General features: G+C 49.4%; 1 protein-coding gene across 4 annotated transcripts in view; it reads right to left on the bottom strand.

The window, feature by feature from the left end:
• FMNL2 (formin like 2) overlaps window positions 1–24845 on the bottom strand; it is a 114963-nt gene that overhangs the window by 54260 nt on the left and 35858 nt on the right. The gene's annotated exons all lie outside the window — the stretch shown is intronic.

Raw genomic sequence — 24845 nt, 5'->3', positions numbered from 1 at the left:
CTCCGTTCGCTCCGGGCTGGCAGGATAAAGCTGGGCCTTAAATTAATCACAGTAGCAGATGGAAAACTAGGGGGAGTACAAGCAGACCTCCAAAATATTAAATTGCTGAAGAGTTAAAAATAAAACCAGAGTGCAACAAGGAAATTTATGTATTTTTAACCTTAAGCAAAGCCCAGCTCCATCCAAACTGGCAGAGCCTCGGATTCCAGATTTTGGCACTAAAAATCTCATTTTTGGACTGATCTGCAGGGTTTGGGCACCACCACCATGGCTTGGCTTTGTCCTTGTTCTCAGACAACCCTTGGGGGTGTCCTGCTGTCCTCTTCCATGGAAAAAGGGCACTGAGGGAGCTGCTGCTGACCACACCTGGTGGCCCCAGGCCCTGGGGGCAAAGTGCTCCTGCAGCCAGCATTATCCAGGGAAAATGCTAAAACACATTTTAAATAAATGGGATGAAGCAGCCAGCTGGAAAGGGACGCACCAGCAGATGCCTCCAGGTGCCACCTGCAGCCCAGGTGACACCAGCACCAACTCCAGTGCCAGTGGTGGAATGACTGAGCTCTGCTTTTCCCAACTCATTCCTCGTTTTCCCAGGATTAAAAGGCACAATGTTTTGGAAAACCAGCGTAGCAGCAACTCAACCTCCTCAAAAGCATGAGTGCTGCTAATTAATAGCATTGGGCTGCTGCTCTTATTGATAGTATCAAGTCTTTTATTAATGAATCCCAACATTAATTGTGCTGGGAATGAGCACGGAGTCCTCCTGATCCATTTGTTCCCATGAACGGCCCAGGAGCTCATGAAGCCCTAAAAGATGGGATGTCCTCACCCTCCAATGGATGGGGATGGAAAAAGGCAGGAAAGCAGAGCCTGGCATCAGTGCTGAAGAAGGGACATTAAAAGTCATCCCAGCAAAGAGTTCAACTTCCCACTTCCATAAAGGCACTGCTGGCCTTGAAAGGAATGAAGGGATCCCAGGAAAACCTCCTCTGATGTGGAATTCCCACTGCTCCTCCATGAGACACTGCACAGGAACTCGAATTCCTGAGAATTAACTCCCAGCTGGTTTTCTCCTCCTGTCCTCCCTCTGACTGGGATTATTCCCACCTTCCACTACACCCAGAGAGATGGAAAAGCAAACCTGGATTGTTTTTGGCTTCCCAACAGCACTTAGGAAAAAAGATCAGGGCTTTAGAACACTTCAAACAAGGCTTGGTCCTCGTGACTCAGACCCAGATCTAAGCTCTGCTCTTACTCCAGGCTCCAGGGACTCCCTCTCCTCACCTGGAACTTCCCAATCCCAGTTTATTCTCCAGCTCATCCATTACACTTCCCAATTCCTCAGCATTTTGCCTGCAGCTCTCCAAGGTTTATCTCACTGTGATGAACTGCAATCCTGATTTTCCTGCATTTCAGTCAGGGCTGTTTTAAGGCAGAGCCTGAAGTATTTTTAACTTTTATTAACACCCAGTGAGCTCTTACAAAGCAGACCCAAAATTGGTCCATAAGTCAAGTCCACACCTCCCACCTCCATCACACTGAGGCACAGCAGCCCTTCCCTGGCTGCAGAGAGCCTGAGAGCCAAATCCCAGTTCCTGAGTGGATCCAGGTTTCCTTCCTGGCACTGAGCTGCCCACGTCCTCCCAGTGACCAGCATCCAAAAGCACCCAAATCCCAAAACCACTGGAGAAGGGACACAAACCAGCTCATGTGGCACTGTCACCGTTGGCTGTCAGAGATGTGACGGCCAAGGCTGGAAATGTTCCCTCACCGTTTCCATCAGTACAATGCCTGGATTGACCTCTGGGAAGAGCTGGGAAGGAAATGCTAATTGATGATAAATATGCAAATGGAAGTGCTGATCAAAGGGAGTGGCACGTGGGGAGGGGTGAGGGACACAGGAAAGTCATAGAAAACCACAGTGGAGGCAAACCACAGGAATCTGAGTGTCAGCCTGGCACGTGGGCACCGTGTGGGGCACAAACCCCCTGGCTGTCTCCAAGCCCTGCTCCATCAGGATTCCAGGTTGATGTTGTCCATAAACTCCCAGGAAGTGATGGTGTCCCAGGGAATGGTGTCTCCTTCCCTGCTCTTGGATTCCTGGGGGCTTTAGTCCTCCCTTGTCAGCTGAGGAACCACAGGTTCTCACCACAATGTTCTCCATCCCATCTTTCCCTTTCCATGTCCTGGATAACCTCCACCACAATGTTCTCCATCCCAGCATTCCCTTTCCCTGTCCTGGATAACCTCCACCACAATGTTCTCCATCCCAGCCTTTCCCTTTCCATGTCCTGGATAACCTCCACCACAATGTTCTCCATCCCAGCCTTTCCCTTTCCATGTCCTGGATAACCTCCACCACAATGTTCTCCATCCCAGCATTCCCTTTCCCTGTCCTGGATAACCTCCACCACAATGTTCTCCATCCCAGCCTTCCCTTTCCATGTCCTGGATAACCTCCACCACAATGTTCTCCATCCCAGCCTTTCCCTTTCCATGTCCTGGATAACCTCCACCACAATGTTCTCCATCCCAGCCTTCCCTTTCCATGTATGAAGCTGGATAAGCTCAGCCCCTCCAAGATGCACACGGGGAATCACAGATCCAGAATTCAAGAGTCTGGCTCGGGTTTTTCCCAATGATTTCCCAAGGATGTGCTCCACACGCCGTGTCCTCTCCCCTCAGCACGTCCCTTCATGCTCTGGAAGCTTCTCCTGCCCTTCCCTACGGATCCAGGCAGAGCATTGGTATTTTTAGATCAAAGACCAGTTTAATAAAAAAAAAAAAAAAGAAAAAGCAGAAGAGGAGAAGGAGGATTGGAACAATAAGTACACTTAATTTTAGCCTAGCTTGGATTCCTCATAAAGTCAGGGAACCTGGAGCTCGCTTCACTTGCCTCTGGCTTTCCTAAATAAACACACTGGAGCAGGGCTGGGAAATTAAGTAGCACAGAAAATTGCAAAAAGTTGCATTTTAATATTCTAGGAGAATATTAAGGGCTGTTTTTATGGGCCAGGTCCCAGAATTAAATGTGAATGCTGTACAAAAATCCCAAGGTTGTTTTGGTAGGCGGCTCCTGGAGCTACACAGAGACTTCTTCTGCAGGAAGGGTCACGGTTAGGGCAGGGTGAGGAACCTTCTCCAGCCACAGTAAGTGAGCAGGCTTCGGGGCCAGGATCTGCTTCTTCTGGGATTTTGTCGTTTCTTCTGGAATTTTTGCCTGGAGAAGAGCAGGCACAGGGGGAAGCTCATGGATCTGTGGAGCTGCTGGCCAGGAGGGTGGAGCGAGGTGGCCTTGGGCTCTTGTGCCATGTCCCAGGTGAAGGGATGACAGGAATTGACCCTAAGGTGCACTAGGGGAGGTTCAGGTTAAATACTGGTAATTTTTTTTCCACTCCTGGATAACTGGAAGTTTTGAACTCTCTGTGCTGTGAGGCACTGACCCGCCAGGGAAACACTTCACCTGACCTGAGGCATGGAGAAGGTTTCCAAAATGGAATGACAGAACTGGGATCACTGGTGTGTACTTTGAATAGAAGTGTGTAATATCACAGTGGAAAATTTAGAATTTAAGGTTTTAGAATATAGCAATATATAGAAGGCGCGATGGAGGTTTTGGGGGGAGTCTTCTTTCTTCTTCACCCTTTTCTTCTCCTTGGGTCTGGGTGGGATCTTGTTTAATTGGATGGAAAAATCCACACTGTGGGTCACGGGTGTTTGGTTATTGGGTCAAAAGTAAAAATAATTTAGGTGTTAGTTCTTAATTGCACAGTTTAGGGCTTAAAAGACCTTGTAACAAGAGAGATACATTAAATTTCAACATTTTTATCTGATTAACTAGAAGTGCTGCAGCACTCACTGTAACACAGATGAGAACTAACAAACATCTGAGTCCAAACACAAAATTCCATCTGTCAAGCCTTTCATCCCAACTCTGGCAGAAGAGAAAAAAGAAGATAAAAAGAGAAGGAAAGGCACTGGAATGGGCTGCCCAGGGCAGTGGAATCCCCATTCCTGGAGGAACTTCAAGCCACGTGGATGTGGCACTTGGGAACGTGGGGCAGCGGTGGCCTCAGCACAGCCTGGAGATCTTGGACAGCTTTTCCAACCTTCAGGATTCCCTGGTTCTCTGATCCTAAACCCCACGGGAGAGCCACCAACCCCACGGAGGGAACTTTATCCAGGAAACCTCTAGAAGGTTTTGGGGACCACAGAGCTGCTTGTTCCTCTCAAAAATCCAGACTCAGCTTAACAGTCTGGCGTTCTGGGAAAGCTGAAACCTCATTAATTCACCACTGGAAAAAGAATTCCATGGTAGGAACCCTTCAAAGCCAGGCCTGACTCACCCCGAGCTCTGAGCTTTATTAAATCACTCACTGCTGATAAGGCAAACCACAAAATCCAAAATTAAAGCCCTTTCAGTGAAAGTGGCTCCCACAGAACAAAAATGTGGATTTCCCAGATCCCTGGATCTGTGGAATCAGAAAATTCTTTCAGGGTTTGGCCTATTTATTTTATTTTTTAAAAATTTTTCACTCTACATAGAATTTTTTATGCCTGGCCTTACTTTTAGGTTATGGGTTTTATTAATTTTTCTTTTTTATATATATATTTTAGCTCTCATTTTAGAGAGGCTGCAGACTGTATAGAGAAAGTTTTGATGAAATATTAGGAAGGTGGTATTTCTGATATTTAGGGGAAACTAAATATTCTTTAAAAATGATGGAAAGGAAAGGAAAGGAAAGGAAAGGAAAGGAAAGGAAAGGAAAGGAAAGGAAAGGAAAGGAAAGGAAAGGAAAGGAAAGGAAAGGAAAGGAAAGGAAAGGAAAGGAAAGGAAAGGACTCATTCCTTGCTCTTTTTTTACCAAACTGGGTGCAATAATTAATGTGTCCAAGGCCAGGCTGGAGATAACGGATAATGGAAGATGTCCCTGCCCATGGCAGGGGTGGGATAGGGAATTGGGGATCCCCAAACCAGTGTGGGATTGATTTATATGACACCCCTGAGGGTGAGAAGGGATTTTCAGAGGGTGAGGGGAACAAACCCCCTCTGATCACCCCTGACATGAAGGATCCCTCATTCTTCCTCCAAAGGGATGAGCTTCCCAGGGATGTTGGCCAAGAAAAGCTGGATAAAATAATTCTCATCAGAGCACTTAAACTTCACCTAAATGCAATTTTTAAGGCAAGCTGATGGTCCCAAATTCTCCTACACGCATTTCTGTGATGGACATGGTGTGCATTTTCCCAGTAGAAATCGTGGAAGCCCAGAGAGGTTTGGGTTGGGAAGGACCTTGAAGCTCATCCCATCCACCCCTGCCCTGGGCAGGGACACTTCCATCAGTCCCAGGCTGCTCCAAGCCCAGTCCAGCCTGGCCTGGGACACTTCCAGGGACGCCACAGCTTCTCTGGACAAACCTGTTCCCACCAACACTCTCCACTCATAGGGATAAAAATCCATGGAATTCATTCCAGGCCAGTTTCTTATGCAACAGCAACTGCGATTTCACACTACAGCTGAATTAATCTTAATTAATTACTGAATTAAACCCCCCACGTGGCAAAACCCTGCCACCATCCTCACACAAACAGATGGATAAAATCCCACCCCAAAGCCAGAATAAAACACAGGGATGTGTTCAAAGGGACACAAGGAAAGTCCAAGAGCAAATCCAACCCGAGGGGCCAGCACGGTTTATTCCCAGGACAGAGGAAACCCTGATGGATGCTGCTCTAGGAACAAAACCTTCATTGCAATAATATTAAGGGTGGGATAAACCAAGAAAAATAAATGAAGTCAGGGATAAAAAGCCTGGCCTGGAGCCTGGTCCCAGGTTTTCTGTCTCCAGTGAATGTCAGCACGAGCCCTGCTTGGAAAACCACATCCCAGACAAAATTCCTGCTTTGGAAGCAGCCAGGAGCTCACTCAGGTTCTCAGAACTGGAGCCTATTTTAATTTTTTTTAATTCTCCTGAGCTCCCTTCTCTTCCCAACATTCTCCAGCCAATCCAGGTCCCTGCACTCCCCTCACGCTGCCCAGAGGGAGCAGATAAATCAAAATAACTCCTTAAAAAATGCAAATTATTTACATCCCTCTTTGCTGCACTCAAGTACTTGCTGAACAGGGAAAGGAATTTATTTGGAAGTTTATTACACCTAAAAATGTAAACACCAGAAAAGGCTCTCACACACCGAGCCTCAATCCCAAGGGAATTTTTCACAGCAAGTTACAAACTTGGATTTAGACTGGAAATATTTACAGGTCTCACTGCTTGCAGGCACCACTCCAGCCCGGCAGAGGAGGTGCAGAGAAGCCAAAAGAAACCCAAATCCTGTGATTTTCCAGTCATAAAGAGCAATAATTCCTGCAGCAGGGCTTCTGTGTCCCAAGGATCCCTGACATTGTCAGCTTGGGCTGGCAATAAATCCATCTTATAAAATAAGTATTAAAAATGTGTCTCGCACACACATGGGTTTTGTGTGAATGATTTTAAGTGACTAAAATCCAGCATTTCCAGACACCTGCCCTGATTTTTGCTGCCTCACCAGATACAAATTTCACAGCACCTTTTTGAATTTATTTTTTTTTTTTTTAAGTGTTCAAGCTCCACAGATTAGCCAAGAATGAGGCATCAGAATTCCAGGGAATGCACGTGGCCCTGAGCAAACACCTCTGCCTGCCCCCACTTTGTTCCGTTCCCAGAAAAACCAGACCTTTGCTGTGTCCCAATTCCAAATTCACCCACATCAATTCCAAATTCATCCCCAGGTCCTGCTCCCTCCTCCTGGACACGGATATTTTACAGATGTCAGACCCCGGGATGCATCAGCCTTCCTGGAGTGCACTTTCCTCGAGTTTCCCTGGATCTATTGGGGTTTAAACCTTATTTCCTTGAGTTTCCCTGGATCTAGGGAGGTTTTCCCCACTTTCCCTGAGCTTCTCTGGATCTGGGGGGGTTTAACCCCACTTCAATTGGATTTCCATAGACCTTGGGGTGGGTAACTTCACTTTCCTGACATTTCCCTGGATCTAGGGGGGTTTATCCCCACTTGCCTTGAGTTTCCTTAATCTGAGCGGGGGGAGGGGGGGTGTTATCCCTTTTTTTTCCTTGAGTTTTCCTGGATTTCAATGGGTTTATCCCCCTTCCCTTTTATTTTCCTGGATCTGGGGGTTTTTCCTTTATTTCCTTGAGTTTCTGTGGATCTGGATGGGCTTATCCCCTTTCCCTCATACTTCCCTGGCTCTGGTAAGGGTTTATTCCCTACTTCCTTGAGTTTCCCTGCATCTCGGATGGTTTATCCTTTTTTTCCTGGAGTTTTCCTGGAGGGGCCATACAGGGAGCAGCTGAGGGCACTTGGTTTGTTGGAGGAGACTGAGGGGAGACTTACCCCTCCTTGGAGCTTCCTCCTGAGGGATCACTTTGGTTATTCCTTAAGCACTTTGACCGTGGCAATCCCAAAACCAGTCCCAAAGGTTGGTGCTAGACGAATAAATGTTTGAACTCCCCCATAAAATCCCTACTAGGTCACTTTTTCCAAATAAATCTGTGGCTGCACTGGCTGGGCTCCCATTCCTGAGGCAGTTCTGGATGCTATTTTTAATTTCTGTGAGAAGATGAATCCCAAGGTTGTGGACGAAGGGAAGGGAAGGGAAGGGAAGGGAAGGGAAGGGAAGGGAAGGGAAGGGAAGGGAAGGGAAGGGAAGGGAAGGGAAGGGAAGGGAAGGGAAGGGAAGGGAAGGGAAGGGAAGGGAAGGGAAGGGAAGGGAAGGGAAGGGAGAAGAATTTCTCTGTCATCCTTACAAAAGAAGCCCACAGGTTGGGGTTCTGATGGCAACACATGTTTACAATTCCCTTTGTTTAGCCACAAATGTTTCCAATTCCATCTCTTCATGTCAGACACACTGCACCTGCTCACCCTCCCAGACATCCACCTCCTGATTTTCCCCCTCCAGGAAGCCTGTAACCAGACAAAACTTGGATTTCATCAAAATTCCCTTTGATGAATGTTTGTAAACTATAAAACAGCTGGAATTGCGATGAAGAATTGTGCTGCAACACCACACACTGGTATCTCCTGCCAGGAGCACACCGAGGGTGCTGCCAAAATCATGGAATCACGGAGGTTGGAGAAGACCTCCAAGAGTGCTGAATCCAACCTGTGATGGATCAGCCAGCCCAGAGCACGGTGCTGATGGCACAAAAATGGGGAAACTATCCCACACATCTGCTCCTCCTCAGAACTGTCCCTAATTCCTGACTGAATCAATGTGACTGCCAGGATGGCTCTGGAGAAGGAAGCTGGATGGAGTGATGAGTGAATATCCAAGGACTGGGAGGTGCAGTTCCCAGGCAGAAGGAGCTGGGCTGGCTCTCAACACAATCAGGGACTGAACAGATTCAGCCTCGAAGACAGAAACAGCCAGAAATTATTTCTAAAGAGACTTTCCTGGGAATATTTCAGTCCCCAAGTCCTTCCCCTGGGGGCAGGTGCCTGTAGCATGTGGCACCTGTGTGGAAGGGTGTCACACTTGAGTGAAACGCCGAGATTTTCACACCTGGCTCTGGAAGTGCTGACTCCAAGAGAGCTTTGTAAAAGGAGCTCAGGCTTTCCTTGGCTTCCCACCCGGGAGCTGGGAATGGGAATTAGGTTAAAGAGCTCCTGGGCTCCCAAGCAGAGCATGGCACAGAATAAAAACGAGCCCTGGCCTGCACATGACCGGGATGAGCAGCAGGATTAATCCCACACTGGCACCAGCAGCAACCAGCTCCCAGCCTGGCGTCGGGACAAGCTGGAATACCTCAAATTCCACTTGAAATTTATAAAAACAAACCCAAAAAATCCTTTTATCCACTAAGTATGATTCAAATCTGGCACGGGCAGCTCCATCCTAGGAGGGAAAATGGGATCCAGCCCTGAGCAACCTGCTGGGAATGTCTGAGCCTGTCAGGGATTCCAGGAAAACTCACTGGTGATGGGAGAAGCAGCAGCAATCCCATAGCACAGGACAGAACTGAGGAAGTTCTGTGCTCCAGAGCACAAACAAAGCTTTTACCTTCAGCTGGAGTTGGCAAAGGAAGAATATTCTTCCCAGCAGTGGAACCTCCTTATCAGCCTCACACTTCTTTATCCTTATCTGCAAGAACTCAGTGAAGCTATCGGCAAGTCCCCACTTCCATGGTTGAAGGAATGCCCAAAAAACAGTCAAAAAACAGCCATAAAACAGCCAAATAAACAGCCAAAAACAGCCAAAAAACAGCAAAGAAAACCAGCCAAAAATAGCCAAAAAAACCCAGCCATAAACCAGCCAAAAACAACCAAAATCAGCCAAAAACCAACCAAAACCAGCCAAAAAGCAGCCGAATTCTCGTGTGTGGGCTCAGGCACACTCCCTGGATGGGGTGGAGTGGGAATCAAGGGATCAGCTGCCGCTCCAAGCCTCGCACAGGCGCCAGTGCAAACAACAGCTCCTGGTGGAGAGGATCCCTGCCTGGGAGCCGTGTGCTCCTGGATCCCTTGGGATCACGTCCCAGCTCCAGGGCTTCCACACCAGCCCAGCCTGTGACTCCTGCACCTCCAGAACTGAGGGAGGCTGTCTGGAAGCATTCCCAAAAGACCCAAATTTTTGGTCCCACACGAGGTGACACGGCGCAGTTCTGGAGATTCTGGGGAATTCTCTCCTCCCAGCCTCTCCTGCCCTCCCAGCTGTGTGGAAACTTCTCAGGCATGGCCAGCACGGCTTCGGGGGTCATTTTTTGGGGCAGGAAGATAAAAAGAGATTCCCCACAGCGGAGTTGTGGATCTGGCTGTACCCAACACGGAGCAGTGACACCAACATCCCAGAGGAGAGGGGAGTGATGGCACAGCCAGTGGAGCAGCTGCTCCTGAACAAATCCAGGTATTTCTCTCTTGGGTGGTGTTCCAGCACCACAGATCCCCTGAGGGGAGGCTCCAATCCCAGGGTGCCACCAGCACCCCCGTTCTCACTCAGAGCCAGTGGCAATCAGCCAGACCCATCCTTCCAGAAGACTCCAGCTGCCCCGCTGCCTTTGGGAATGTCTTCTCCAGCTCAACAGGCTCCAGAGATTATGGGAAGATTTCAAATCCCAGCATTACTGAGGCTGCAAGCAATTGCTCCTAATGATGCCCCTCTGGAACATATGCTCAGCCTTCTGTCACCACAAAGTGGCTTTGGGAGCAGGGAAGCCCCAGCACAGCCCCACAGACAGGATTTCACACTTCCAGGGTGGAATTCTGCCTTTGATCAGGCACTGGGTGACAGCAGCACCCCTGGGGCACCCACACAGCTCCATAGGGAAGGACCAAATTGGAAGATTTGAGTTGGGACTTGGCAAAACTTAGCTCCTTAAAATTCAGCTCCTGCACCGTGCCCAGGCAGAGGGATGGCCCTGATCCCCAGGGAATGACACATTCCCGAGGCTGCCAGAGCTCAGGGAATGTTTGGACAATGCTCTCAGGGATGCACAGGGTGGGAATTTTGGGATGTCTGTGTAGGACCAGGAGCTGGATCCATGATCCTGTGGTTTTATGTAGAAAGAAGAATTCCTACACCAGCCAGGCACCTCCAGTGCTCAGGGGAAAATTGGGATGGGGGAAATGTGGGACCCCTAAAGCAGGGAGAACACATTGAGCAGTAGCAGCAGCACGGCCCTCCAAGCTCCCAAGATCCATTCCTGGACACTCCCAACCATTACCAACCATTCCCAGCCACTACCAGCTCTTCCTGGCCATTCCCAGCCATTCCCAACCATTCACAGCCATTCCTGGCCATTCCAAACCATTCCTGGCCATTCCCAGCCATTCCCAGCCGTTCCCAGCTATTCCTGATCGCTCCCAACCATTCCCAACCATTCCCAGTCATTCCCATCCATTCCTGGCCATTCCAAACTATTCTCAACCATTCCCAGCCATTCCTGACCATTCCCAACCATTCCCAGTCATTCCCATCCATTCCTGACCATTTCCAGTCATTCTCAGTCATTCCCAACCATTCCCAGTCATTCCCAACCATTCCCAGTCATTCCCGGCCATTCCCAGTCATTCCCGGTCATTCCCAGTCATTCCAAATCATTCCCGGCCATTCTCAATCATTCCCGGCCATTCCCAATCATTCCTGGCCATTCCCAGTCATTCCCGGCCATTCCCAGTCATTCCCAACCATTCCCAGTCATTCCCAGCCATTCCTGGCCATTCCAAATCATTCCCGGCCATTCTCAATCATTCCTGGCCATTCCCGGCCATTCCCGCAGGGATCCTGGCTCTGCTCCTGGGAACAGCACACACAGAGTCCTGCTGGGCACAGCACAGCACAACACGGCACGGCACGGCACGGCACAGCACGGCACGGCACAGCACGGCACGGCACGGCACAGCACGGCACAGCACGGCACAGCACGGCTAATTAGTGTCATTACTTTTCTGTCACTAATGAGGGTGGGAAACAAGCCCCGGACTGGGATATCTGTATTCCAGCAGAGCTGAAACACAGCCGGAGCCGCTCGGATAAATTTACTCCTGGGATAAATTCCCCCTGCGGGAAGGGACTCCCAGCTCCACGGGCAGCAGTGGGAGCACCAAAGCTTGCCCCACGGTGACATGGGTGACAGCAGTGAGGAGCACCCAGCCATGCTGCTCTTACATCCACACAGCATTCCCAACAGGGAAAAATCCTCATTTACAGACCTCGTTTCCTCCAGGATTCCCAATCCAGGTGGATTCCCACCAAAAAAGGTTTCCATGCTGAGCTGGCACAGGGTGAGGAAACCAAACCTAACCCCACAACCCAAACCTGGTACAAAGCACCGATTTTACCAACACATCTTCCCATTTCCTTGGGATAGTCAGCTCTGTGCCAGCTTCAGAAGTCCAAAATCCTTTTCCATAATCCCATTTACAGCCATGTTTGTCCAGGTGTATTTCAACCTTTTAAATAATGTAACCTACAATTCCCTCTTCAATTCCTGAGTTGCAGACCAATCCAGGTAACAGCCCCACCACACCTTTATTCCAAATGTCGCCTCAACAGATGCTAGGGAAGAGCCCAGGGGGAACAGGTGACAGCAAAGCACAATGCCTGCTTTCCACGGGCTTCCTTTGAACTTTCTTGGGAATTATGTGGCATCAAAACCAACCTGGCACAAATAGCCATCGAGGAATTAGGGCAGGATCTGGACATGGCCTTTTCCCAGACTTCCAGCAGCGATTTGGGGTATCTGAGCTGATGATCTCTATTCAAACAGCATTTATTTGATATTTCTACGGTACAAGGTGGATTTGGTGGACAAGGATTTGTTCCAGGAACTCCTCAAAGGATTTATTCCAGGAACTCCTCACAGTGTAAGGTGAAACAAATCCCTAAATTTGAGAGAAATGGTGGAAACTGATTCCCACAAGAGATTTCCACAAGATCCCACAAGGATGGTGCCAGCTGAGCTTTGCAGGATGGATGATGGATGGATGTAGGGACAGATGGATGGATGGATGGATGGATGGATGGATGGATGGATGGATGATGGATGGATGATGGATGGATGATGGATGGATGGATGATGGATGGATGGATGGATGGATGGATGGATGTAGGGACAGATGGATGGATGGATGGATGGATGGATGGATGGATGGATGGATGATGGATGGATGGATGATGGATGGATGGATGGATGGATGATGGATGGATGGATGGATGATGGATGGATGGATGATGGATGGATGGATGATGGATGATGGATGGATGGATGGATGGATGATGGATGGATGGATGGATGGATGATGGATGGATGGATGATGGATGGATGGATGATGGATGGATGGATGGATGGATGGATGGATGATGGATGGATGGATGGATGGATGGATGGATGGATGATGGATGGATGGATGATGGATGGATGGATGGATGGATGATGGATGGATGGATGATGGATGGATGGATGATGGATGGATGGATGGATGGATGGATGGATGATGGATGGATGGATGATGGATGGATGGATGGATGGATGGATGATGGATGGATGGATGGATGGATGGATGGATGGATGGATGATGGATGGATGGATGATGGATGTTGGATGGATGAGGATGTGGGTGTACCAAGGAAAGGGGGCACAGGGCAGCAGCTCAATTCCCCATAAAATCATGGAATCATTTAGGATCAAAGAGACCTCTAAGATCATCGAGCCCAACCCAGCCCAACCTCCTCAGCATGGCCCATCCTGCACAGCCTGGTCAGAGCTCTCTGCCTTTCCAATCTACACAGAATCCCAGGAATTCAGCCCAAAACCTCAGGCTCAAAGCCACCAGAACACCGAGGAGAAAGCAAACACATCCCCAGGGATGAACACAAATCCACACGGAGCATCCAGAGGGGAACAAGGAGAGAGGCTGGGATTGTTCCAGTGGGAAATGGGTCACAGAAACAGGATTTAGCTCCTAATTAACCCCCTGCACTCATGAGGCTCCTTGGAAAGGTGGAATGCTGCAGGAATAGCTCAGGATTCCTGCCCTGATGCCTGCAGCTCCCATCTCAGCTACCACCTGGAAGGAGGAATTATCCCTGGGTAAAGGCAGAGCTGTGTCCCACTGGGAATGTTCTCCCCTCCCAGGAGCTTGGCTCAAGCCTTGGAACAAGATTCCTGTGCCCTGAAAGAAACACCAGCTCTGGGGAGCAGCAGGATCCCAGCTCTCCCCCTCCTGGGAATTCTCTTCCATGCCAAGCCAGCCCTTTGTGGGAAGCAGGGAAATTCTGCATGAATCAAAGACAAACTCCTGCACGTGCTGGGGTTTCAGCAGGAATCCAGGCTGTGAGGGAACAGGACAGCAGCAGGGTCCCTGCACTCTGCTTTTGGCTGGAAATTCAGGATATAATTCAGGATATAACCCAGAGCGTGTGGGACTCAGTAACTGCCCACTTTTTCTATTTAAGCCAGCAAAAGAACTCAAATAAATCCAGCACTCAGAGCAAAACGTGGTTATTCTGCTCCTAAATTCCCAACCCTGCACTCCCAGCTGGGGAGCAGAGATTGGATATTTCAAAATTCCACTTTGCTTCTTCACCTGCATCCCAGTTTCCTTCCCAGCTCCCATTCAGGAAGTAAAACAAGCATCCCTTGTGGACAAGGGCCAGGGGAATACTCCTTGCTCTGGGCTAAGAGACCAGGATGTTTCACTGTGGCCAAAATGTTATTTTTCTAAATATTTACCAAGCTTAATTACAACAAAAATATTCCAAACTTTGTTTTTTTCCCCACCTCACAGAAAGCAGCAATCAAAACCTGTTGCTAAAGATTCCCTTGGAGGAGTTGAAACCCAACCAAGCAGAGCCCTCTAAAGAAGCTAAAGGCAAAAATAGGATTCTGGAACAGCTTCTGTGTCCAAACACAGACAGGAAAACAAGCCTGGATAAAAGGGAAAATCCAGCCAAAGAACAAAGAGTGGTGGAACTGCTCCCTGTGAGCTCAGGGCAGGTGGGGCTGGGCCAGCAGGTGGGAACAGCTTCACCCCACATGGACATGGGGCTCTAGAGGAGCAGGAACCCCAGAAAATGGGACAGCAGGGTTGGAGTGTGGCTTGGGAATGGCTGGAGAATTCCTGAGGGAAATGGGAAAGGGGCTGGAGAATTCCTGAGGGAAATGGGAAGGGGCTCAGCCTGGAGCAAAGGAGGATCCAGAGGGATCTTTTCCCTCTCTGGAACTCCCTGACAGGAGGGGACAGCCGGGGGGGATTTGGGATCTTATCCCAGGGAACAGGGACAGGAGCAGAGGGAACGGCCCCAGGCTGGCCCACGGGAGCTCAGGGGGGATACTGGGACAATTCCCTCATGGAAAAGGTGCTCAGGTGGAGTCCCCATCCCTGCAGGGATTTCACAGCCCTGGGGATGTGACACTGGAGACAGGGACAGTGCTGGGAATGGCTGGAGTCCATGATCTTGGAAGGGTTTCCCAACCCAAAGCATCCTGTGGGTCCGTGGCACCTGACAAGAACAGCTCCATCCTCTGCACACCAACCCCTGAAGCAGAGCTGGTTCCAAACCCTTTGCTCATTCCAGCTAATCCTGGGTGTCCCAAGAACAGGCAAGAAAGAATTCCTGGCTGTCACTGCTCCCAGCAGCAAGGAAAAGCAGTTCCTTAGGAAAAGGAAGACAAACACTTGGAGTGAACGCTGGGATTCCACAGCCAGTGCTTCCCATTAACTGCAATCCATGGAATTGTAAAGGACACTTCCACTGCTCAGTCATGCCATCAATACCAGCTGAAATTCTGGGCTCTTGGCTTAAAATGAAACCAAAGGAGAGCATTATAAAACCAGTGTGAAACCTTCCAACACCACATCCATCTTAATCTCTCTGGATTCCCCAAAATGACACAGAAATCCTGGAGCACACACAAAAGGTCACACTGGACACCTGTGAAAGGGGAGGGGCAAGACAATGCTATTATTATTATTATTATTATTATTATTATTATTACTATTACTATTACTATTATTCCTACCAGAAAAGGGATCAAATCACCTCTGGAAATACAGCACAAGAGACATTGCTTCAGGTCCTTCCTGAATTTAACAGAAAAGCAGGAATTGGGCCCTCCATCCCACCCCAAACCCACAGCCCTGCATCCCAACGTGGTGATGATAAATCAGTTTGTGGAATCAAATTCACACCACCCTGAGAAACACAGGCCTTTGTCCAAAAGCATTTGTCAGAACAAAAACAGAACCACCCAAAATTGAACCGCACTCAAGGACGTGGAAAAGGAGGAAGGGCAAGGAAGGAGCAGACAGGGCTGGACATGAGCCTGGGCTGGATCCACCTCCCGAGGAGAGCCACAAATCGAGGAGTGCAAGAGGCAGGAGAGGGATTGATGCAGGGTTGTCTGCAGGATTTCTGTCACTGAGATGCTGTTTGCCACCCTCAGGGGCTGAGGTGGCACTGGGAGCCGTGTTATCCCTGGCACTTTCCATGGAAAAACACCCCACAAACCAACTGCAAACCACCCCAAGGGCAGGATCAGGAGCACTCATGTGCCTAAGGATAAAGCCAAGTGGAGCACCAGAAAAAAAAAAAAAAGTTTCTACAAGGAATTGTAGAAACAGTGGAATTGATTTAAATCTTCTAAATTTAACAACCTTCACCAGCAGCATCACCACTGACACCGTGTTCATGGGATTCCAAAGGGAACACCTTCCAGTGACCACAGAATCCTGGAATGGTTTGGGTTGGAAGGGAACTTGGAGTTCATCCAGTGCCATGGGCAGGGACACGTTCCACATTCCCAGGGTGCTCCAAGCCCTGTCCAACCTGGCCTGGGACACTTCCAGGGATGAGGAGTTCGCAGAGTGAGGATGGGATCCCTTTGGGATGTGCTCTGGGATGACCCTGCTCCAGATCACCCCACCTGGGTCTCCTCCAGCTTGACCCATCCCATGAGGGTCACCAGAGATGCTGTAAAAACCCAAACCAGGAAAGCTCCAGCCTGGAGGAACCTGGGAAGATGCCAGGGGAGCAGGAGCAGGGAGAGAGGAGGAATTTGAGGGATGTGCCAAGACTCCAGCCCCCCGTCCAGGTGGACGCAGGTGTGAAAAATCCCAGCGCGGCTCTCCCAGCCCAGCGGCTCCCGGAGCCTGCGGCTTTGCTGAGGAATCAGGGCCAGCTGGGATCCCTGCCCTGAGTCCAGCTGGCCCCGAGTTCCTGACAGAGCAAACCTCACCCAGCAAACCTCGGGCCAGCACGATCCGGGCGCGGCCCCGCGGGGACCTCGGCGTTCCGGCGCTCCCCATCTTCCCTGACAAACACGGGCTCCACGGAACGCCAAGCAGGAGGGCAGAGGGATGTTTGCACGGGACATGTTTTACCAATTAGGGCCTCGTGGTCTCCGTCAGAACATCCGACACAGCACAGCAAAGCCACTACTAAAGCTGACACACGGCGCGGGGTTTTACGGACACTGCACGCTCCGGGTCCTCTCCTGGCTCCAACACTCATCAGAACCCCGGGAAGCTGCCTGACAAACTCTTAATTAATTAGAGCCATTATCCAAATCACTCCATTTCCCTGTTTAGATGCGTTTAAACTTCATTATTTCACCCCAGCATTTTCTTGCAGCTTTGCACACACCAGCTCTGCCACGGCCATTTTCTGCTCCAGGAGGGATAAAAATCCCTGGGATCTCCAGCTGCACAGGGAAGGACACAGCTGGCTGCACCCAACACCTACAGGGCAGCAAGGGCTGTTCAGGGAGGAATCCCAGGGAATTATGAATAATAATTCATAGTGAGGGATCTCAGCACTGATCAAGGCCCGTTAGGATTTTATTTAACAGATGACAGGGATCATTCTACCTGCTATTAAACCCAAAACCCCTTCCTACCCTGGGCTGTTCACGCTCCATGCTGACAAGACAGGATGCTCCTTCTTCCACATCCCAGGATTTCCAGGCACTGCTGACAATGCTCTCCATCCAGTCTTAGGGGAGGGATATTTATTTATCAGGATTACCTTGTTTTTGTTCTTACTGAGGCCTGACAGTTCTACAGAACTATTGGCCTGAAGAGCTGAGTCAGCCCCATTCCCACCTGAAATCCAACATCTCCTAAAGATGGAAATCCACCTCAGCATATTCCTCTTTCACCTCCTCAATCCAAGCCCTTCCAGCACCTCTTTCCCAGGTGGATCTCAGTCCAAAACCCACAGCAGTAACAAACTCCAGAATCCCCATCCATGACTTCCATCTGCATCCAGCCACTCCCTGCATTTCCAGGGCTCTCCCACGGCCCCAGCTCTGCAGGAGGCTCGGCCTCTGGAAGCAGGACAATGCCAGGAGGATTCCCTGAGGCCCAGGACTGCATCCCAAGGATATCCTGCACACCAGCTCTATCCTGAGGGAGCCCCGGCTGTGCCTTCGGCTATTTCACTGCACTGCTCATAACAAACAGGGCAGTTTTCTCAGGATTCAGTAAACAGGCTCCTTTTGCCCATTATGTAGATCAGATGCAGACTCATCCCAACAGACTTGGCCAGTCCCACCAAGGAGAAAGGAACTGCAGCATCCCGATGGTATCAGCCCCATCCCGGTGCTCCTCGAGGGGGTCCAGAGCCCAAACCGTGCCTGGAAGAGCTCCCCTCGCTGCCCCCGCCCTGCAGAGCAGAGCCAAGACATCTGTTCCATCCCAAATTTCCAACCACCCCAAACACCTGGATCACCTTTGGTTTGATTTCCAAGATTCTGGCTGGTTTTCCTCAATCCTTCACGGAGGTGACCCACAGACCCTTCCTGCTCCATCCATACCTTTGGAACGGGAGCATCTACACGGACAGGGAGCCAACATTCCTCACACCAAAACCCCAGTTCAGCCCCAAAATCCTATAGGAAGACATCATTCCCACAGGAATGACGTGGCACAGCCTTGCAGGGAGGTGGGGACCAAATGTGCACCTTCCATCCTGCTCTTCCCCAGAACAAATAATCCACTTTTTGAAGGCTCTGACACCACCTGGGTGTTAAATCCTGACTTTGTTGCTCAGTTCTCCTGCAGAACACGGCTCTGGTTTGGAAAATCATCCTGTGGATTTCCTGGTACACGGCGTGTGCTGAGATGGGTGTTGGGATTTGCTTCCTGCAGGAATTGTTTTAAACCGAATTATGAAATCTCAGCATCAAGCCGAGGATCATGTTGCTAATATGATGCAGTTTAAAAACAGTGAGGTTATTTGATTATTTAAAAAACTTTAACAGAATCATCTGATTATGTTTTCTGGGCTCCACAGCTACCTGGCAAACAGGAGGTGCCAAAAATTCCCGTGGAAGGCAGCAGGAATTCTTTCCCACCCTGCACTTCAGAACACTCCCTCCCTGCCAGAATTCCCTTTGGAAACCCACATCCACACGTATTTTGGAAAATCTGACTTGGAAGCTGCTCCAGATGAGCCCTTCTGGAGACCAACATGGCCCCTCCCAGGGTCACACCTGCAGCAGGAGGGGCTGCAGGCTCCCCTCTCCTCCTGCTCAGGGGAACTTCGCAGAATTCCCTGGAACGTGCTCCAGGGACAGGGTTAGGACTTGGATCAGGACCTGGATGTCCTGTCCAAAGCAGAGCCCAGCTTTGGAGTCAGCTGCTGACCAGCTCTGCACTTAGGAACACCAAGACACACCCCTGGGACAGCAACTTGCTTGTTTAGGGGATCACTCGAGGGTTTAGGAACTGATCTTTAGATCCCAGGAAGTTTTCTTAATTGCTGATGAAAGAGTGGCCAAATTGTGGTGGGACTGAGAGAATAATCCATGGATATCCAGCAGGAGAAGATCCAGTGAGGTGCATCCAACAGGGAGCTGGCACCCACAGCACCAAGGCTGAATGCTTGGATAACTGATCCCAACCTCTGCTCCTTCCTCCCAATATTCCTCCCAGCCCTGAACCCCCAGGGAGCAGGTTAGGATTGCTCAGGGCTCCACCACTACCACACATCACAAACACAGACTTAATATTTCTCATACTATTCCTAATTTCAGTAAGAATCTCTAATCTCAAAGTTATTCCCCCTCAAAAAAATGTATTTAAAAGGAACAACAGCCAAACACCCCCAAAACGCAGTTCAGACTTAATATTTCTCATACTATTCCTAATTTCAGTAAAAATCTCAAAGTTATTCCCTCAAAAAAATGTATTTAAAAGCAACAACAGCCAAACACCCCTAATATCCAACTCACAAACAAATTTTTCACCTCCTAAGAAACCCCCAAAGTGCAAAACCCCAAAGGCACCACGACGAGGGAGTCCACCAATTAAAACATTAGCAGGGAAAAAAAAAAAAAAAACAAAATAAAACAAAAAAAAAAAAAACCAAACAAAAACACAACAAAACAAAAACAAACCCACCAAACCCCAAACCTGCTTAAGGTTGCTCTTTAATTAGATTTGTTTGCAATAGCAATAGTATCGTTTGGGAGATATTCTGGGAAGCTCCTGCCAGAAGTGATTTACCTTCCTCAGCAGGAAAGGTCAGGCAGGGTGCAGCCTTAGCACTTCCATGGACATCTGCTGATGCATCCGGAGCACAGAGGAGGAGGCAGGAAAGGCTGCAGTCAGACAAACCCTCTGAAATATGGTTTTTGTCCAAACAATTTATTTTTTCTTTTTTTTTGTACCCCAAGAACAATCAAGTAAACTTGGCTGGGTGTGTTGCAGTGCTTATGAAAGTGCTGTCCAAATTCTGCTTTTTGGTTACTGCCAAACGGGGCTGGGGGTGATGTCAGGCTTTGAAATGATCTGAGAGCCCAGAGCCGACAGTGTGGGAGGAGGGAAGAGGTGCAGCCTCATCCCCAGAGCCTCCACTCAATTGGAAGCAGGAAAAATCATCCCCATCCATGCTTGCGGCTGAAGAATTCAAATTAATTACAGCCAAACAAGGCAGGACCTCCAAGTTGTCACTGGGAATTGTTGGCATCTGCTGGATGCCTTTCATTCCTGCATCACAGCTCTTTAGGAACCTGAAGCAATTAAGGTTCACAAAGGCCATGGGAATCACGGAGGTTTTATTGGGATTTCTCCAGGCTCAGCTGAGAGCAGACACACTCGTGGTGCTTTCCAGGTGATTTGGTTACCCAGGATAGAGGTGAGAGGTCTCTGTGAACGTCCCATCCCTGGAAGTGTCCCAGGCCAGGCTGGACAGGGCTTGGAGCACCAGGGACAGTGGGAGGTGTCCCCGCCATGGAATGGGTGGCACTGGATGGGATTTAAGGTCCCTTCTAGCCCAGCCCATTCCAGGATTCCACAATCACTGGAAGTTTTATAGGATGCTTCCCAAAGTCTGGAGCTTATGTGGAAAAGCCAGGACACAGCTGCACTGCAGGCTCCTGCCCTGACAGCTCCCAGGGAAGCAGCATTCCTCCCTCTTTCCTCCCCATGGTCTGACCCCTTCCTTAACTCCATTTGCATAACTAATTACCACACTGGGCTTGCTGCACTTGAGGTTTAACAACCGCCAAGGCTCTGGAAAGACCTTTAACAAGTTCATGTATCAGAAAATCCCAGGATCCCTGAGGCTGGAAGAGCATTCCAAGGTCATGGAATCCAAGCTGTGCCCAGTGCCCACCTTGTCCCCAGAGCTCTGGGTGTCAACTCCAGGAATTCCTGGGACACTCCAGGGATGGGGATCCAACCCTCCCTGGGCACTTCCAATCCCTGAGCACCCTTTCCATGGGGAAATTCCTGCTGCTGTCCCCCCTGAGCTCCCCTGGGGCCGTTCCCTCTGCTCCTGTCCCTGATTCCTGGGATAAGATCCCAAATCCCCCCCCGGCTGTCCCCTCCTGTCAGGGAATTCCAGAGAGGGAAAAGATCCCTCTGGATCCTCCTTTGCTCCAGGCTGAGCCCCTTCCCATTTCCCTCAGGAATTCTCCAGCCCTTTCCCATTTCCCTCAGGAATTCTCCAGCCCCTTCCCATTTCCCTCAGGAATTCTTCAGCCCCTTTCCCATTTCCCTCAGGAATTCTCCAGCCCCTTTCCCATTTCCCTCAGGAATTCTCCAGCCCCTTTCCCATTTCCCTCAGGAATTCTCCAACCCCTTCCCAGCTCCATTCCCTTCCCTGGACACGCTCCAGCCCCTCAATGTCCTTTTTGTTGTGAGAGGAAAATAAAAAGATGGGAGAAGTTTGTGGAGGGCTCTGCTTCCTTCTGTATGCTTTGGGATGCAGGATGGGCATCACAGCGGCTCCAGAACACATGATCCCTGCCAGCCTCTGCTGCTGCCCAAAATTCCCACTGCTGCAGCTCCAACAGCTGGAAGTGCAGAGTGGAGCATCCCAGCCCTCCACCAGTGCAGAGACACAGGAAAACCACAGGGAGTTTGGGGAAAGGGGGAAATACGAGCTCTGTAAACACACTCTGTGCTCCTGGGTGGTCTTCCAGGAAATCCAGAGTCCCTTGGAGGCAGCTGGAGGAGCTCCTGTGGGTGTCAGATCCTCAGTGCTGCAGCACCATTGATACAGGTAAATCTGGGGTACATCCACACCTGAGAGTGTGCTCAGGACAGACACATTCCCCAAAAAAACCCCAAAATCCCACTGATCGGGAGGACTCCAGGTCCAACACCAGCTCCCACTCCCAGAACAAATTCTCTCATTCCCATCAACCCTGATCCCCATCATTTCATCTCTACCCCATTAAAGGGAAGTATTCCAGTGTTTGTGGAGTTACTTCCTACATGTTGTGCGTGGAGTACATGGAATTCTGTGTCCCAGCTGCTCCCTGAGCTAATTCCTGTCAACTTTCTGACCCCTCCTTGGCAGCCCAAAAAGCCAATCCAGGCATTTGGGTCAAAGAGAAGACACGGGGATTTTTTTGTGTCTCTTGTTTTGTTCTTTTTTTTCAGTAAAACACCAGAAAAATGCTGACAAACTCATTTTAAACTGAGAACAAAACATCTTGCTGGCTCACCATATATTAACCCCAAAATTCTGTATATAAACAGCCCTACAACCCTGCTGGGCTCAGAGCCTTAGTGAGAACCCAGGAACAGGAATTATTTTGGAATTACACCACTCAGTGAAAGCAGAATCCGGCCCCAAATCCTTCAATCCAGCTGCTGGTGCCATATGTACATATCTGCAGTGAAGTAAACAACAAATTTTTGGACAAAAATTAGAATAACAACTTGAAGTGAGGCTTTTGGCATCCTTTCCTTCAGCAATTCCCACAGCAAACCCACAAATCCATGCTGCAAAATCACTGTGGAAAACGGGGCAGGACTAGGAAAAGTAATAAAAGCTTTCTTAAGTCAAGTTGTTGCAGTTTTAAGAATAACAAGCTCTGGCCACCACAGATGTCCATGGATTCTGCAGTGGGGAGGGAGTGCAGGAGCACCTGGAGATGTCCAGCCAGGCTGTGGTGGTCACATCCCTGCTTCACCTTTCCATCCATGATGGGCAAGAGCCAGACCTCACCTGATCCAAATTCATCAGGAATTAATTTGGATTTTCATTATTGCTGCTGCTGCCTGAGCACGTTGGGTCCCCAGCTAAACCAAAAATAAGTGCTCCTGACCCAATTAAACCCAATTAAATTGCCATCCAGGACGACAAAATGTGAGGAGAGGGGATGGAGCAACGGGAGCAATCTCAATTAACAGGAATTAATTTGGAACACAGCCCTCCTTGCCCACGGCTGAGCCTCCTACAGGAGAAATAAATGCCAGGTGCAGAAAAGGTGATTTAGGCAGCTTGCTGCTCTCAGGTGTCCCAGTGGCTCAGATTTACATAAATTACAATCTCTGGGGTTTGATCTCGTGTTCCCTGCTCGGCCATCCCCTTCCTTTTGATGTCACTGGGAATTTTCCCTGTGTGGGATTGCAAGGCAGGGACACAGCTCCCCCAGACACAGGAATTGCTCCCTGGGGTCATCCCTGGCCTTACACAACGTGGGAAGCACAACCAAGCCTGGAAATTTCTGAAAAGTCCGATTAGAGAACTGAAATCCTGCTCAGAGAGAAGAAAACAGCAATAAACCCTCTCAGCCTAAATCAAGCTAAGATTTCACTGCCTGGATCTGATATTTTATCTCCTGACTTCCCTGATCAGATACCCCAAAAAAATCCCCCGGCAGTTTGTTTTTAATAACAGCTATTTTTGTTATTATTCCCCTTTACTGTCTATGGAAAACTCCCAGTGCTTTGAGACTCCAGGCAGTATTTAACTCCTGAATGTCTCCAACATCCCCTCCCCACCTTCAGAAATCCTGCCTGGAAGGAAAAGCTGGGCAGGAGCATCCAGGCAGGGGCTGTGCACAAAGCAAAGACAAATAAAGAGGAGAGAGCAGGAAGCTGGAGGACACCAGCCCGTCCTACACCCACTCCTTTGGGCCAGGAGCTGAAGCCAAGAGCCCTTCCCAGCACAGAAGGGATGAGCACAGATCATCCCTCAGCCCTTCCATCCCCCTCATCTCTTCATCCACACCAGGAAAATTATTCCTGTGGATTGGCTTTACACAGTAATTGGTTAAAAAATCCTACTGTCATGGCATCTAAAAGCTGGCATCAAACAGTAATAGCAACAAAACCCATAAATACAGCGCCCTCCTAAGTGGGAAAAATTATTATTTTATCCACAAATCCAACAGATCTGACACCAAAGTGATGCAGGACAAGGTACAAGGATTAGATGGGACATCAGGAAGGAATCCCTGTGAGGGTGGGGACAAGCTGTGGCTGTCCCTGGATCCCTGGAAGTGTCCAAGGCTGGGCTGGACAGGCTCAAATCCCTCCCATCCCTCTGTGCCAGGCTCCTGCTAGTTGTGCACCTGCTCAAAATAAACTGCTGGTGTCTGTGGGTGTGAGAGGGGGGAAATGCATGAAAAGGGCTTTAAAAAACCACCTTGCCTCTGACAAATCTGACATAACTTGGAGTTAACTTCTAAATCCTTGGAGAATTCCCTGTTTTCCTCACCCCCTGCACTCTTTGGAGGATTTGCTGGGACCTCCATCCAGCTGAGGGAAATGGGTCCTGGCTGTTTGGGATCTCTGGGAGCAGCAATCCATGGCACACGTCCCCCAGAACAGCAACACCCTCAGAACAGTGTTGGAGTGTAAAAATTAGAGTAACAACTTGAAGTGAGGCTTTTGGCATCCTTTCCTTCAGCAATTCCCGCAGCAAACCCACAAATCCATGCTGCAAAATCACTGTGGAAAACGGGGCAGGACTAGGAAAAGTAATAAAAGCTTTCTTAAGTCAAGTTGTTGCAGTTTTAAGAATAACAAGCTCTGGCCACCACAGATGTCCATGGATTCTGCAGTGGGGAGGGAGTGCAGGAGCACCTGGAGATGTCCAGCCAGGCTGT

Source organism: Cinclus cinclus, chromosome 9 (assembly GCF_963662255.1).
Source record: "Cinclus cinclus chromosome 9, bCinCin1.1, whole genome shotgun sequence".
NCBI classification, from domain to species: Eukaryota; Metazoa; Chordata; class Aves; order Passeriformes; family Cinclidae; genus Cinclus; species Cinclus cinclus.
The sequence above is the reverse complement of the archived record's forward strand: the minus strand, read 5'-3'. Positions and strand labels throughout refer to the sequence as shown.